The sequence below is a fragment of the Tamandua tetradactyla genome, unplaced genomic scaffold (assembly GCF_023851605.1).
Source record: "Tamandua tetradactyla isolate mTamTet1 unplaced genomic scaffold, mTamTet1.pri scaffold_73_ctg1, whole genome shotgun sequence".
Classification (NCBI taxonomy): domain Eukaryota; kingdom Metazoa; phylum Chordata; class Mammalia; order Pilosa; family Myrmecophagidae; genus Tamandua; species Tamandua tetradactyla.
The window spans coordinates 16,202-33,990 of NW_027518403.1; the positions used below are offsets into that span (position 1 = coordinate 16,202).

At 36.6% G+C, this 17,789-nt stretch overlaps 1 long non-coding RNA gene across 5 annotated transcripts in view; it reads left to right on the top strand.

Annotated features, from left to right (window-relative positions):
* Positions 1 to 857: 857 nt before the first annotated feature.
* LOC143673275 (uncharacterized) overlaps positions 858 to 17,789 on the top strand; it is a 50,926-nt gene continuing 33,994 nt past the window's right edge. For all 5 annotated transcript variants that reach the window (XR_013170291.1, XR_013170287.1, XR_013170288.1 and 2 more), the window contains exons 1-2: positions 858 to 1,064; positions 1,391 to 1,426. This is a non-coding gene — a long non-coding RNA (uncharacterized LOC143673275). The remainder of the gene's footprint in view (positions 1,065 to 1,390; positions 1,427 to 17,789) is intronic.

The following is a 17,789-nucleotide window of genomic DNA, read 5'->3' on the forward strand; positions in this document are numbered from 1 at the left end:
TACTTTTCTGAGGTCATTATTAGGAACCTCAAAAATGATGAGAACAAAATATAAGACACTTCATAATATAAGGGGCCAGTACATGAAAGATTGTCATCTTAATTGCTGAAATTTATTGAGTGATTTTACATATTAAGCATGTGTTTGTTTCAAATGTATTTAATCTGTAGATTGTTTCTCATGAAAATCAAACTGTATCTAACTAATGAGTGTGACAGTGAATAGACGTCATTGATATGGTTGTATATACTACTAGTTTTAAAGAAAGTCCTTGTGCATTAAGAATTAAGTTCCATAGCAAACAGATGTGAAAATATTGGGGTAATATTGTGCTTTTATTTTTATCTCTAGAAAATTCTTCTAGTGAAAAAAAGCAAGCCTTCTCAGTTTTATTTGCTAATTTCTGAACTTTCTTCTCTGCCTTTAAATTGATTTTTTACAACTGCCTCTGAATATAAGCAACATATAACTTGTCATGACATTTTTGTAGCTGATAACATAGTCCTTATATCAAAGAAAATCATAATTTCACCAGGAAGACTAGAAAATTAAATATCAAGCATTTGAATGACTAAGATACCAACATTTAGCTGAATCATCTAGTTGTTTTCATTCTGAGTTTTATTAAGAGTAGCTTCTAATGATTTCCAGCACTCAACAGCTGTTAAGTTGCATGACTGTGGAAAATTTGTTTATTTGCTTATTTATTCATTGGAGGAATGATATTTAGAAAGGAAACACAATTTAGTTAGAATAAAATAATTAAAATATTTTTAAAATATCTCTAACTTTGCACCTATTTTCAAAATAATCATTTCCTTGCAGAGAGTAAAAAAAAAAAATGAGACAATAATAGAGGCTAAATTACATACCTGATTGTAAATTCTGCTGATGCTGCTTTGATTTACTAATTGATTCTTATCACTTATTTACAGATATATTGCCCTCCTTGGAAAGTGGAGAATAATGTTGAGAGGGTATCTAAGGGTGGGACAGGAGCTATGAATACAGAAGCCACAACTAAGAAGATAACAATTTTGACAGCTGTGATTACATCATCAAAGGTGAGGTACATTATACAATCAAGTCTATAAAAATTTGGAAATTCATTCAATAATAGATTGTATTACATAAGTGACAAAATATGTTTACAATTTTGGAGCATTGTGTCCTAAAAAGAATATGCCTTGTGAAGTCTTAAGACACTTGAAATAATGTCTTAAAAGTGTTACTGATTAGCTACTGAGTTCTGAGTTACATCTTTGAGTTTTGGGTACTCCCTTTTTAGCATTCCTTACAATCAAATTTTCATTGCAAAAGTGTATAAAATAATGTTTCCAGAAGTTCAAATATCTTTGTTTTTTTTTCTTTTTTCTTTTTGCATGGGCAGGCCCTAGGAATTGAACCTGGGTCTCCGGCATGGCAGGTGAGAACTCTACCTTCTGAGCCACATTGGCCCACCCTTAAATATCTTTAGTACTTTAGTGTTTACTCAGAAATATTGTAGATAGTAAATGAAATTATTACTGGCTTTCATTTTTTTCAGTCCAGAGAATCCTCAGGATGTCTAAGTTTTCTGTAGGCATTGCTCCTGACCATGTGTTTACTGTTTTTGCAACCAAGCTTGTAGCCATCATCAACCCTTAATGTCCTTAGCCCAGAATTATGGGTGTGTCTCCTCTGTGCAGTGAATCTATGCATTTCAAATTAGTTAACACATAATATAACAGTAATCCATCATATTGAACTTACTTTCAATGCTCCATATCTCAGAGATAAACTTATTGCATATATAAAATATCAATTCACATCACATATTTAAATTAAAATCTATGAATAGTGTCCAAGCTTTTAAGAAATTTGACTTTAATATACTGGTAAATATATAAGATTAGTTGCCCTAATAACTGCTTAAACCTTCACATTTTATTAGCTAGCATTCTTCTCTGATTATAAAGCACAGAATGGACAGTAAGTGAATAATGAACATTTTTGAGTGAATGATTAAGTGGCTGAATGAATAGATATTGTACATTTCGATGAATATCACTATGACCTTCAAACTCCTACCCAAATCCAGATATTTTAAAGCATTGGTAAATATTGGAAGCATATTTATTTCAATTATGTAGCCCCTATGTAGAATTACACAAGGCATATTCCGAAAAGAAAGCTTACATATATATAGCTCTCTCACTGATAAGTTCCTGACAGAGCACATGATATAATAAAAAAAAGTCCTACCTGCCTCAATCAATTTATTTTATGTATATTTCTATGTTATTCTTAGTTATTGTAGTCTTAAAGTAATATGATTTGGATTGCTTTGTCTCTTTTATTACTTCACTCCCAACAGATACATTCTAAATCCATTTTGGATTAATGCTGCTGGGTATAAAATATTGTCTCTTTGCTTCCCTTCTAAATGGCCAATTATACATTGTTTCATTTAGTAACAGTAACATTTTTGAAATAATGTCTCCCTAAAGAAAGTATATTTGAAAACACAGAATAGTTATGCATGAGACAGTGGTAGCAATTAGATATTGCAAAAAATCATTTCACCAGAAATTGTATGGCAATAGAAACATAATGGATATTGAGATGGAGAGATCAACCTGGATTATCTGTATGGGCTGAATCTAATCATATGTGCCACTGCCATTAAAGTAGGAAAAGGAAGAGGTAGAGGGAGAATGGGTATGTCAGAAAGGTACCACAAGAGAAGAAAAATCAGAAGAGATGAGGCATAGTTCTTTTCCTATATATTTCTGTTTTCAATATCATTGATTCCTGCTTTAATCTTAATTATTTCCTTTCAACTGTTTATCTCAGATTTACATTGCAATTATTTATCTAATTTCTTATATTGGAAATCAAGATTATTGAATTGAGAAATTCTTTTCAAATATACACATATATAGAACAAGCCTGATTTTTATTTCTCTCACTCTTCAAAAGAATTGAAGGATAAGATTTATATAGTAGATTCTTGGTATTATCAGGAACCATGCTTCAAACTACCTGCTCTGATACCTCTGAATATCTTACATCTTTGAGCCACTCAAGGATTCAAGCTCTCTATTGGAGCTTCTATGCAGTAGGGATGAGAAAAGGCCCTCTCTAAGGTTTTTCTCAACAGAGATAATGGCCAATTCACTCGTATTTGTAAAAGTATCTTCAAGTATTTTTCCATTTTTCTGATAGATTTCCTTATTTACTGAGTTTTTACAGTTCTATATATAATCTAGATTGTATTTTTTCCTTGTATATGTGGCTAACAACAGATTTCCCCTAGTTTGTAACTTGTTTTTCATCCTTTTTCAGAAAGTAAGATATTTAATTTTTATGAGGCCCAACATATGAAAATGTACTTTTTAAACTCTTTGCTTTTGTTGTTGAATTTAAATATTTTCCCTAATCCTAGACTCTGAATATTTTCCTTGTTATTTTCTAAAAGTGTTACATTTGAATATTTCATTTAAGACTATGGTACATTTTGAATAAATTTTTGTAAAAGACATGAGATTTTGGCTTATATTGATTTTTCCTAAACTTGCCCAACTGCTCCCACACTGTTTATAGGAAAAAACTACCTTTCCACTAACAAATTGATTTTCCAACTCTGTTAAAATGAATTGATTCATTCTGCTCTAGTAAACATGGGTCATTCTCCAGAAAGCTAATGATAATTTAGGTCACAAAAGAAGTGTTAATAAAATTAAATATGTGAATGTATACAATGAATCTTCTCCTACCACAATGGAATAAAGTTAGATTTCAATAAAATTGGGGATAATGGAAAATTCCCTAATATGTGCAAATTCAGCAACGTACTCCTGTAAATTCAATGGGTCAAATAAGAAATCAAAAGGTAAATTAAAAGGTGGGCCACAGTGGATCAGCAAGCAGAGTTCTTACCTGCCATACCAGAGACCCAGATTTGATTCCCAGTGCCTGCCCATGCAAAAAAGAAAAACAAAGGTAACTTAAAAAAATAATGATATAAAAAAATGTGAAATTGCAACATACCAAAAAATTATGGGTATAGCAAAGGCAATACTGAGAGGAAAACTTATAATCTAGAGGCTTGCATTACAAAAGAACGCATACCTCAAATCAGTGATGTAACAACACAACCAGTGGATCTAGGAAACAAAAAGAAAAATAAACCCATCAGCAGCAAAAGGAAAGAAATAACAAATATCACAGCAGATATAAATGACAGAACAAATAAAACAAAAGAGAGAATCAGCAAAAGCAAAAATTGACTGAGAAATTGAATGAAATAGACAAACATTTAACTAGACACAATGTAAAAAATATAAAGGGTAGACAGGAAGAACCCTAAGCAGAAATGAAAGGGGCAATTACTAGCAACTCAACATAAATAAAATGATTATAATATGGTTCTCCAGAGAATCAGAACTGTCAATACACACACACATACACACATTTATGTAATAAATAGATAAAGAGATGATAAATATAAATTGATTGGTCATGCAACCACAGGGATGGGCACATCCAAATTCCATATTACACTCCTATCTTTGCTGAAAGCAATTTCTGTTGTTGATTGTATATGTAATCAACCATATATGCAATCAATTGACTGATTATTAAAATCCCTGAAATACCCTGGTAATAACAGTCAGGTCAGTGTTTCCTTTAACATAAACTGGTCACATTTACGTAGTAAAGTTGACATATGAATTTAACCATTACAGTCCATCTCTTCTCAAATTTGTACCCATAAATATCTTCTTAAACTGTACTTCATCTAAATAAAAAATCACAGACATGCATTTGCATTACATAATTCAACTATCATTTTTTACAACTGTTAATGCACTAACCCTGTCCCCAGAAGAAGGTGCAAATCCTTGGGTAGTATACTCTAAAACTTGATATTCTGTAACAAATATTATGACCCAAACTTAATAAAACATCTGATATATTATAAAGACATAAGATAGGGGAGAAAAGAAATATATTTTCTTTATGTATCCATATGAACATATAACAAAACACTGAGAAATACTCATAACCATTATAACCCACATTCCTTCAACTAGTGCTCATAGATAACATTTATAACTACATTCTTCTACTATGCATCCCATATTCCCTTTAATCTTAGCAAGAACCCCCACTGGCTGTGTTACCTTGCTTGTTGGTGTGACCCAAAACATCATTCCTGAAATTTCTGGGTCATTAGTGGTCCTTCCTGCTTTGGATTGTTTTAATTTTTATTGACTTTAATCAAAGGGCATGGTTGTACCAAGAAACACTCTAGGGGCTCTCCTGTATTTCAGGCAAACCCTTCTTTACCTCCACTGTGTAGTAACATTTCTATTTCCATTTGATAGGATCATTAACTTCAGTTAGTAAAGTAATTTTCTTCTTTGTCTGGTGATTCAGAGTCATGAAGAACCCTAGGTATTACTTGGGTTGTAGTATTAACTTCCAGTTCAATGGAATCACTATTGTTTATTTGGCTCAAAGCATTGTTTCTTTTGGAACTAAACTATGTAGTCTTGCAGAGCTTAAGGTTGTTGGGATGAAAAGGAAAACTGCTCTGGTGGGTCACTAAGGAAAAAAGCAAATGGTGACCCTCCCATTCCCATCACTCAATTCCTGCACCCATGAATCCTCACTATTGCAGGAGAAGCACCATAAAGTAGATTCTGATTTGCAACATATTTAGCCTTCTTAGAAATGTTGCTGCAGTCCTACTTTCATGTACTTTCATGGCTCATAGGGCTCATAACCAAAGAGGCCACAGGAGTAGAGAGGAAGATTATGCATGGGTTCAGCAACATTCATCAAGGCCAATCTGGTTAAACCACTGCTGAGTGCCAAATCTGCCAGCAGCAGAGACCAACATTCAGTCCCTGATATGAAACCATTTGAAGTTTATCAGCCTGGTACCTGATGAAATGTTAATTACATTGAACAACTACAACAATGGCTGTACTACAAGGTACAGCCATTCAGCTAGTTTTATAATTGTGTTTTAAAAAGGTCATTTGAGCAGTTTCAGGGTGATTGGAAATGTGGTAAGACCAGTGAATTTAATGATCATGTGCTATTCCACAACTTCATTTATTGTGTAGTGGGTCCTGTGATCAGATGCAATGCTGTGTGGATTACCTGATAAATCCACAAATGGTAGTTTTGAGAGTAATGTGGTGTGCAGGAAATGCAAATTAGTATCATGAGTATTTGCTTATTCCTATAAGAACAAAACCTTGCCCCTTCTATGAGGAAAGTTGTTCAATGTAATTAACATTTCATCAGGTACCAGGCTGATAAACTTCAAATGGTTTCATATCAGGGACTGAATGTTGGTCTCTGCTGCTGGCAGATTTGGCACTCAGCAGTGGTTTAACCAGATTGGCCTTGATGAATGTTGCTGAACCCATGCATAATCTTCCTCTCTACTCCTGTGGCCTCTTTGGTTATGAGCCCTATGAGCCATGAAAGTACTTAAAGTGGTTTCCAATAGGTCTTTCCTACCATAATCACCCTGATTCTACAAGTCCAGATACCAGTGTTGTGATTTTGTCATTTACTGATTTTTATTGCAATTATGCATTCTCAAACTGGGGAAATGATAAAATGGGTCTTAGCCTTGCCAGCCTATTGTGAGATAGATATTAGTTAAAACTTAATTGATCCTGTGTCTTCCAGAGGCCTTAATCTATCTGGCAGTGACACAGTAATGCTTGGGTCTCCTGGAATAAATATCATTTCAGAGCCAACATCAAATAATCCCTGAAATGTCAGATCATTTATTGATCCTCAATGGATAGTCACCCTGGTTAAAAAACATAAAACCTTTTGGGGAAACTTGGAGGAAATTTAACAGTATAAATGTGTATCCGTGTAGCAGAGTCCTTCCCCAAGTGTACTAACATTATACTCAGTTCTGTGTCTGAAAACTGTCTCAGCTCTTGGAATTGACTGAAGGCTGTGACTCTGGTTTTCTGATTCAAATGTTAGGCTTGAATTAGAATATATTTGCCTATGTATATATCCAGTAAAAATTTAGTATTCTGCCCATCTATGCCATCCCATGATCAACTGGCTTACACCATGAGCACCTGCAAGTCAGAGTATTCTGATTGCTGCTGTGACACTGCTGTCTGTTACAGGAGCCACACTTTCCTTGTTTTTGGCAATTGGTGCTGCCACCTGGCTTTTACCAAGCCAGAATGTGATCATCACAACTGTGTTTAACAATCTAAGATCTTTGGCAGTAGTTCCACAATAGTGTCAGACCTACAGAGAAAAGTGACCACAGAGATTTTCAGACATGATGGAGCTGCTGTCACATATTCTTCACACAGTTCAGGTGAAATTTTTATCCTATATACATTCCTGGGAATTGTGAGCAGTTCTTATATGATAAATCCATTCTAATATTTCAATATCTCTAAGACTTTGTATCCTCCATATATATTACATTATGGAAGGCTTAGCACTTAAACTTCAGATGTAGGTCACCTTCTGTACATCAGCCAACAAGTCAAAGAAACAGAGCCTTTTGTAACCACTCAATCTACAACATTAAACCCAGAATCTGAGCTCAGTTACTTATGTAAATAAATTCAGCCTCATTCAACTTTAACCTCCTTCCACCATTATGCCACAAACTTAGTATCCATTTCCATAAATATTCCCCTGATCTATTTCTATGGAAATTGGATAAATCATGGAGCTCTTCGGAATGTAGCACACATCCTCATGTTCACACCTGTCTCTCCAGGGCCTATTGGAACTTCAGTCTATTTATAGGTCTGGAAGAAAATAGGGCCAGTTGAAATGTATCATGAGAGGAAATAGTGTCTGTCAAGCCATCTACACAGGGCACTCCATTAGAGTTTAACCTGGTGAAATGGGGTTAATGTCTTCAGACTCAGATGGAAAGGATGTTTCTCAGATGAGGAACTCACAGGTTTATCAGGCACAGCAGTTTAAATCTCTTAAGTTGGCAAAAGAAAAGGCACACCATTACAGGTTTATCAGGCAAGAACACTCAGAAAATTCTAGGATGTCAAGCCTCTACTCTCATAATTATCAACCCATATGTCTCCATTCTAATTTTCAGGATCTTCTTTTCAGAAATATCAAGTGGTTCCCTAAAAGAAACAACAATTTCTTTCAGAGCATAGAAAAACCTATAGAAAGTTTTAGGTCCTCATGTGACACTTGAACTGTGAATTTAAAACCTTTTTCTCATCACTTTATTTAACAAATGGATCCAACATATTTAGGAAAGAATAATCAATATCATTATACTTTGTAATTCCCCAAAATTCTTTTAAAAAATCAAATATACTGTCTTTCAGTGGCTTGCCTCTTGCAAGCATTTGAGCATCAATATATCAAATGATATTTTGTATACCTCTATTTCAATTCATTCTTTGGAATAACAGTGTGATAGTGATCATTGGAAATGTAGTCATTAGTGAATTTAGATTGGAAAACTGATTCCAAAAGTCCTCAGAACCAACTCAAGAAACTCATGTAAGATTCTGTTTCTCAGGAACCACTCCTGTTACAAATATAATTATAATTAATAGTCTGGTTTCTCTAGAGAAAAGGAACTCACTATAAATATATGTAAATATTGAAGAATTTAGTATATGTATTGTCTCATGAGACCATAATGATTTATAAATCCCTGTTCCATAAGGCAGGCTATAAGATAGGAATTCCAGTGAATCTGTAGACTTTCCCAGGAGAAGCTGGCTGGCTTAAGAAATTCTCATTTTTGACAGATGAAATCATCAATCTCTCTTTATGACATCCAATTGATTTAATGAGACTCTCTCATTGCTTAGGGCAATCTGTTTGTTTTATATGCAGTCATTCATAGACGCAAGCAACTGAATAATTATATGTTACCTGAAATTCCTTCAGAATAACAATCAGGCAAGTGCTTGTTTTATCAATATTTGGACAACATAACCTAGTGAAAGTGGCATGTGAACTCAATAACAAAAATGCTACTAAAAACAAGTATATGCCTACAAATTAGATAACTTAGATGCAATGGTTCAATTCTTAGAAACTTAGGAACTGCCTTCATTGATTCAATAAGAAATTAAAAATCTCACTGCTCTCCAACAATTAAAGTGATTGAGTCAGTAAGCAAATATCTCCCCCACACACACAAAAAAGCCCAGAACCAAATAACCAGATAGGCTTCACTGGTGAATATTACTAAATACTAAAAGAAATAAAACCAATCTTGCTCAAAACCCTTCAAAAAATTACAAAGAAGGTAAGAATTCTCATTTTTTTCTATGTACCACCATCACTCTAATACAAAGTCAAGTAAAGGCATTACAAGAAAAGAAAGCTACAGACCAATATCTGTTATGAACATACATGCAGATATCACCAACAAAATACTAACAAGCTGAATACAACAATAAATCAAAAGAATTATGGACCATGAGCAATGGGATTTATGTCAAGTATACAAAGATGGTTAACCTTAACAAAAAAAATTAATGTAATACACCACATTAATAGAATGAAGGAAAATAAATACATGATCATGTCTTTTTTTTTTTTTTTACATGGGCAGGCACCAGGAATCAAACCCCAATCCTCTGGCATGGCAGGCAAGCATTCTTGCCTGCTGAGCCACCGTGGCCTGCCTCATGATCATCTTAATTGGTGCAGAAAAGGCATTTGACAAGCTACAACACCTCTTATTAATAGAACCTCTTAGAAACCAAGGAACTGAAGGAAACTTCCTCATCATGATAAAGAGTATTCATGGAAAGTTCACAGTTTATATCACTGTCAATGGTGAAAGGCTGAATGTTTCCCCTGCAAGATCAATAGCAGTACACAAATGCCCACTTAGACCACTATTTTAATGTTGTACTAGAAGTTCTAGATAAAGCATTTAGACAAGAAAAAAGGTAAAACATTCAAATTGGAAAGGAAGAAGTAAAACTATTCTTAGTTACAAATTACATATCACCTTGAAAAGACAAGGAAAAGTTATTAGTGCAAATAAATATATTCAGAAAATTGATGTTATACATAAGAAAGATGCAAAATACATTAGTCTTTCTACACACTAGTAATGAACTATCTGAAGGGGAATCATGAAATAATTCCATTTATGATAACAACTAAATAATGAGATATATAATGAGATATCTAGGAATACATTTAACCTTAAATGTATTGGGCTTATACATGGAAATATACCAGATATTATTTAAAAAGTTGATAAAGACCTGAAAATGGAAGGACATCTCATGTTTATGAATTTGAAGTCTAAGTATTGTTATGATGTCATTTTGGCCTAATGTGGTTTACATATTCAATGTAATCTAAATGAAAATTCCAAGACCATACTTTGCAGAAATTGAAAAATCCATCATCAAATGTAAGAGAACCCAAAAAGCCAAAATATGTTGTAAAAGAAGAATACATTTGGAAGACTCACACTTCCTTATTTTATAAATTATTAAATGCTAAAGTGGACAAAACAACATGGCACTGGACTAGGGAAGACATATAGATTATTGGAAGGATTTTGAGAGATCAGAGAAATAAACTCCAAGCTCTATGGCCAATTGAATTTTGAGTGGTACGTTTACTTAATGGGGAAAGATGTTTCTTCAACAAATGGTGCTGGGAAATCAGGACATCATCCTGAGCTTACCCAGGTCCAAAATGGACAGTTTTAGCTCCATTCACTGCACTCTGGCTGTCAGGTAGGGAGGGGATGCAGGAGCCAGGTGGCAAAAGATAATCCCAGAAGCTGCCACAGGCTCTTCTAGCTGTGTTTCAAAGTCACTGCTCAGTCACAGAGCTACACCTCACTGCAAGGGTGCCTGGGGCAGTATCTATTCTGAGCAGGAATGTGCCCGGCTACACAGCAGCATTTTGTTAGTAAGGAAGAAGATGAGAAAAAATATCAGGGCCAAATTTGAGATAGAAGCAGAGAGCACACATAGGATGTGAGAGGAGCACGTAGTCCTTTTATGGAGTGAGGACAAGAGATAAATTCTTTAAACAGTGGTGCTTAACCCTCTCTTCAGTTAAAGCTGTTTTCCTTCCAGACATAGTGATAATTATTAAAGAAGTTAGCATGTATTACACTAGGAATAGGGGAATCTAAGAGACCTCCTGTTTACCTCACAGGTGCATTATCAGAGCTTTGGCTCAGGCCAGTTCTTGAACCAGAATAACAAGCTATTTTCATTCCAAATCAACTCATCCTCAAGGAGAATTTAAAATCTGACACATACCTGGTGTGAAATTTTCCTTTACTACTGTATTGCAAAGTGGCATCTCTTTCTGAATTTACCAAGGCTTATTATGGTTTAAAGAGAACATTAGACACCCAGCTCCTTCAGTAGAGTTGCAGCTGGCTTGGATCTGAGAATTATCCCTGAAAATTTCCTAAATCACCTATACTTTGATAGGGTCTGAGCAATTTCAAGGTAAAAAAACTGAGAGGTTTCTGTACAGATTTTTTGACTGTGGCCTCTTCTCCTGCAGCAGCAGAAACCAAGATTTCAACTGAAATATATAAAAACAGAAAAAATGGGAATTTGCCCCAAAGCAGGGGAGACAATATGAAACTCTAGGCCAACAGTGCGGTCCAACATCTCTTTTTATCCTTCCTTGGTTCTGTATTAGTCCTTGTTGATTGGTTAATTTGGGCAGAGGAGATCCTGTGTAGAATTAAAGCTATGAATCTATTTTCCTGGCCAAAAGTGGCTACTCAGAGTGAAAGCAGCCAGGCACAGAGGTTATCTTTCTGATTCCAAGCAAGTGTCCCTAATAAACATCTACTTGTTAGACAGAATCCCTTATCCTGGAAGTAACCAACCCTTAGCAAGCATTCCAGGAAATTTCCCTCACCCATAATTTCCAGGAAACCCCTTGCAAAACCAAACCTGCGCCCCTCTTTCTCCACCGGCCCGCCGCGCGGCGCCCACGCCCCACAGCAGCCGACCCGCCGCGCGGCGCCCAAGCCCCACAGCAGCCAACCTGCCCACCCTCCTTCTCCCCCCTCTTTCTCCGCCGCCCCTCTTCCCCCTCCTGCTCTGGCAGCTCTCCAACCACCACGGTGCCCTCTTCCCCCGCCTTCACTGGCTCCTCCGCCACCAGCCTCGACAGCCTTGCCGCCCTCACCTTTCCTCCTCCAGAACAGCTACTGGGGGAGTGGAGACAATGCAGAGCAGCTCCCAGAGCCACGACGGAGATCAGAGGGACAGCATACCCCATCCTGGAACGGCTGACTGTCTGGGAGAACCAGCTCCGGTGAGAACACCGAGGGATGCGGGCTTTCCTGGGCGGGACGGCAAGCGACCGGAGTCCCTCCCTTCCTCCTTCCCAGGCCAGCTGGCAGAATTGGGCAGGCGGTCCCCTCAGGCCACGGCGGCTGGCGTCCCCACCACGCGAGGCCCCCCGGACCAACTGAAAGAGTTGGGTCAGAAATCCCCAGACTGCGGAGAACAGTGACCAGGGGGTCCCTTCCAAACACGTGACTCCCCGGTCTGCCTGGGAACAGTGCACTCTCCCGGGCTGCGGCAGCTGGCGCCCTTCCGCCACGCTTGGTGCCCCGGGCCGACTAGGAAATTTGGTCGGGCGCTCTCACGTGCTGCAGCGGCTGGCGACCCTCCCCGCGTTCGGACCCCCGGGCCGGCTGGCACTCTTCCAAGACGCTTCGACTGCCAAACCTCCCCTACGGCGAAAGTTTTCCAGAGTTAAAGGACCCAGAGCAACTTTTACTGGTGGATCCCGTAGACAAACGTGTGCCACGAGCGCCACCTACTGGGGAGGATAAGAAAAACAGAACCCAGAGATTTCACAGAAAAATCTTACAACCTGTGGGGTCCAACACTCAGGGAAATCTGACTAAATGCCCAGACGCCAGCAGAAGATAACGGATCATGCTCAGAAAATTGAAAATATGGCCCAGTCAAAGGAACAAACCAACAGTTCAAATGAGATACAGGAGCTGAAACAACTAATGCTGAATATACGAACAGAAATAGAAAACCTCTTCAAAAACGAAATCGATAAATTGAGGGAGGACATGAAGAAGACATGGGCTGAACATAAAGAAGAAATAGAAAAACTGAAAAAACAAATCACAGAGCTTATGGAAGTGAAGGATAAAGTAGAAAAGATGGAAAAAACAATGGATACCTACAATGATAGATTTAAAGAGAAAGAAGATAGAATTAGTGATTTGGAGGATACAACATCTGAATTCCAAAAAGAAACAGAAACTATCCGGAAAATTATGGAAAAATTCGAACACAGTATCAGGGAACTCAAGGACAATATGAACCGCACAAATATACGTGTTGTGGGTGTCCCAGAAGGAGAAGAGAAGGGAAAAGGAGGAGAAAAACTAATGGAAGAAATTATCACTGAAAATTTCCCAACTCTTATGAAAGACCTAAAATTGCAGATCCAAGAAGTGCAGCGCACCCCAAAGAGATTAGACCCAAATAGGCATTCCCCAAGACACTTATTAGTTAGAATGTCAGAGGTCAAAGAGAAAGAGAGGATCTTGAAAGCAGTGAGAGAGAAGGGAAACCAGATACAAGGGAAACCACATACAAGGGAAACCCAATAAGACTATGTGTAGATTTCTCAGCAGAAACCATGGAAGCTAGAAGACAGTGGGATGATATATTTAAATTACTAAAAGAGAAAAACTGCCAACCAAGACTCCTATATCCAGCAAAATTGTCCTTCAAAAATGAGGGAGAAATTAAAACATTCTCAGACAAAAAGTCACTGAGAGAATTTGTGACCAAGAGACCAGCTCTGCAAGAAATACTAAAGGGAGCACTAGAGTCAGATAGAAAAAGACAGAAGAGAGAGATATGGAGAAGAGTGTAGAAAGAAGGAAAGTCAGATATGATATATATAATACAAAAGACAAAATGGTAGAGGAAAATATTATCCAAACAGTAATAACTCTAAATGTTAATGGACTGAATTCCCCAATCAAAAGACATAGACTGGCAGAATGGATTAAAAAACAGGATCCTTCTATATGCTGTCTACAGGAAATGCATCTTAGACCCAAAGATAAATATAGGTTGAAAGTGAGAGGTTGGGAAAAGATATTTCATGCAAATAACAACCAGAAAAGAGCAGGAGTGGCTATACTAATATCCAACAAATTAGACTTCAAATGTAAAACAGTTACAAGAGACAAAGAAGGACACTATATACTAATAAAAGGAACAATTAAACAAGAAGACATAACAATCATAAATATTTATGCACCGAACCAGAATGCCCCAAACTACGTGAGGAATATACTGCAAACAATGAAAAGGGAAATAGACACATATACCATAATACTTGGAGACTTCAATTCACCACTCTCATCAATGGACAGAACATCTAGACAGAGGATCAATAAAGAAATAGAGAATCTGAATATTACTATAAATGAGCTAGACTTAACAGACATCTATAGGACATTGCATCCCACAACAGCAGGATACACCTTTTTTTCAAGTGCTCATGGATCATTCTCAAAGATAGACCATATGCTGGGTCACAAAGCAAGTCTTAACAAATTTAAACAGATTGAAATCATACACAACACTTTCTCGGATCATAAAGGAATGAAGTTGGAAATCAATAATAGGTGGAGTGCCAGAAAATTTACAAATACGTGGAGGCTCAACAACACACTCTTAAACAACAAGTGTGTCAAAGAAGAAATTGCAAGAGAAATTAGTAAATACCTACAGGCGAATGAAAATGAAAACACAACATATCAAAACTTATGGGACACAGCAAAGGCAGTGCTAAGAGGGAAATTTATTGCCCTAAATGCCTTTATCAGAAAAGAAGAAAAGGCAAAAATGCAGGAAATAACTGTCCACTTGGAAGAACTGGAGAAAGAACAGCAAACTAATCCCAAAGCAAGCAAAAGGAAAGAAATAACAAAGATTAGAGCAGAAATAAATGAAAATGAAAACAATAGAGAAAATCAATAAGACCAGAAGTTGGTTCTATGAGAAAATCAATAAGATTGATGGGCCCTTAGCAAGATTGACAAAAAGAAGAAGAGAGAGGATGCAAATAAATAAGATCAGAAATGGAAGAGGAGACATAACTACTGACCTCACAGAAATAAAGGAGGTAATAACAGGATACTATGAACAACTTTACGCTAATAAATACAACAATTTAGATGAAATGGACGGGTTCCTGGAAAGACATGAACAACCAACTTTGACTCAAGAAGAAACAGATGACCTCAACAAACCAATCACAAGTAAAGAGATTGAATTAGTCATTCAAAAGCTCCCTAAAAAGAAAAGTCCAGGACCAGATGGCTTCACATGTGAATTCTATCAAACATTCCAGAAGGAATTAGTACCAACTCTCCTCAAACTCTTCAAAAAAATCGAAGTGGAGGGAAAACTACCTAATTCATTCTATGAAGCCAACATCACCCTCATACCAAAACCAGGCAAAGATATTACAAAAAAAGAAAACTACAGACCAATCTCTCTAATGAATATAGATGCAAAAATCCTCAATAAAATTCTAGCAAATCGTATCCAACAACACATTAAAAGAATTATACATCATGACCAAGTAGGATTCATCCCAAGTATGCAAGGATGGTTCAACATAAGAAATCAATTAATGTAATACACCACATCAACAAATCAAAGCAGAAAAATCACATGATCATCTCAATTGATGCAGAGAAGGCATTTGACAAGATTCAACATCCTTTCCTGTTGAAAACACTTCAAAAGATAGGAATACAAGGGAACTTCCTTAAAATGATAGAGGGAATATATGAAAAACCCACAGCTAATATCATCCTCAATGGGGAAAAATTGAAAACTTTCCCCCTAAGATCAGGAACAAGACAAGGATGTCCACTATCACCACTATTATTCCACATTGTGTTAGAAGTTCTAGCCAAAGCAATTAGACAAGAAAAAGAAATACAAGGCATCAAAATTAGAAAGGAAGAAGTAAAACTATCACTGTTTGCAGACGATATGATACTATACGTCGAAAATCCGGAAAAATCCACAACAAAACTACTAGAGCTAATAAATGAGTACAGCAAAGTAGCAGGCTACAAGATCAGCATTCAAAAATCTGTAGCTTTTCTATACACTAGTAATGAACAAGCTGAGGGGGAAATCAAGAAACGAATCCCATTTACAATCGCAACTAAAAGAATAAAATACCTAGGAATAAATTTAACCAAAGAGACAAAAAACCTATATAAAGAAAACTACAAAAAACTGCTAAAAGAAATCACAGAAGACCTAAATAGATGGAAGGGCATACCGTGTTCATGGATTGGAAGACTAAATATAATTAAGATGTCAATCCTACCTAAACTGATCTACAGATTCAATGCAATACCAATCAAAATCCCAACAACTTATTTTTCAGAATTAGAAAAACCAATAAGCAAATTTATCTGGAAGGGTAGGGTGCCCCGAATTGCTAAAAGTATCTTGAGGGAAAAAAACGAAGCTGGAGGTCTTATGCTGCCAGACTTCAAGGCATATTATGAAGCCACAGTGGTCAAAACAGCATGGTATTGGCATAAAGATAGATATATCGACCAATGGAATCGAATAGAGTGCTCAGATATAGACCCTCTCATCTATGGACATTTGATCTTTGATAAGGCAGTCAAGCCAACTCACCTGGGACAGAACAGTCTCTTCAATAAATGGTGCCTAGAGAACTGGATATCCATATGTAAAAGAATGAAAGAAGACCCGCATCTCACACCTTATACAAAAGTTAACTCAAAATGGATCAAAGATCTAAACATTAGGTCTAAGACCATAAAACAGTTAGAGGAAAATGTAGGGAGATATCTTATGAATCTTACAACTGGAGGTGGTTTTATGGACCTTAAACCTAAAGCAAGAGCACTGAAGAAAGAAAGAAAGAAATGGGAGCTCCTCAAAATTAAACACTTTTGTGCATCAAAGAACTTCATCAAGAAAGTAGAAAGACAGCCTACACAATGGGAGATAATATTTGGAAATGACATATCAGATAAAGGTCTAGTATCCAGAATATATAAAGAGATTGTTCAACTCAACAACAGAAAGACAGCCAACCCAATTACAAAATGGGAAAAAGACTTGAACAGACACCTACCAGAAGAGGAAATACGGATGGCCAAGAGGCACATGAAGAAATGCTCAATGTCCCTGGCCATTAGAGAAATGCAGATCAAAACCACAATGAGATATCATCTCACACCCACCAGAATGGCCATTATCAACAAAACAGAAAATGACAAGTGCTGGAGAGGATGTGGAGAAAGAGGCACACTTATCCACTGTTGGTGGGAATGTCAAATGGTGCAACCACTGTGGAAGGCAGTTTGGCAGTTCCTCAAAAAGCTGAATATAGAATTGCCATACGACCCAGCAATACCATTGCTAGGTATCTACTCAAAGGACTTAAGGGCAAAGACACAAACGGACATTTGCACACCAATGTTTATAGCAGCGTTATTTACAATTGCAAAGCGATGGAAACAGCCAAAATGTCCATCAACAGAAGAATGGCTAAATAAACTGTGGTATATATGTACGATGGAATATTATGCAGCTTTAAGACAAGATAAACTTATGAGGCATGTAATAACATGGATGGACCTAGAGAATATTATGCTGAGTGAGTCCAGCCAAAAGCTAAAGGACAAATACTGTATGGTCCCACTGATGTGAATGGACATTCGAGAATAAACTTGAAAT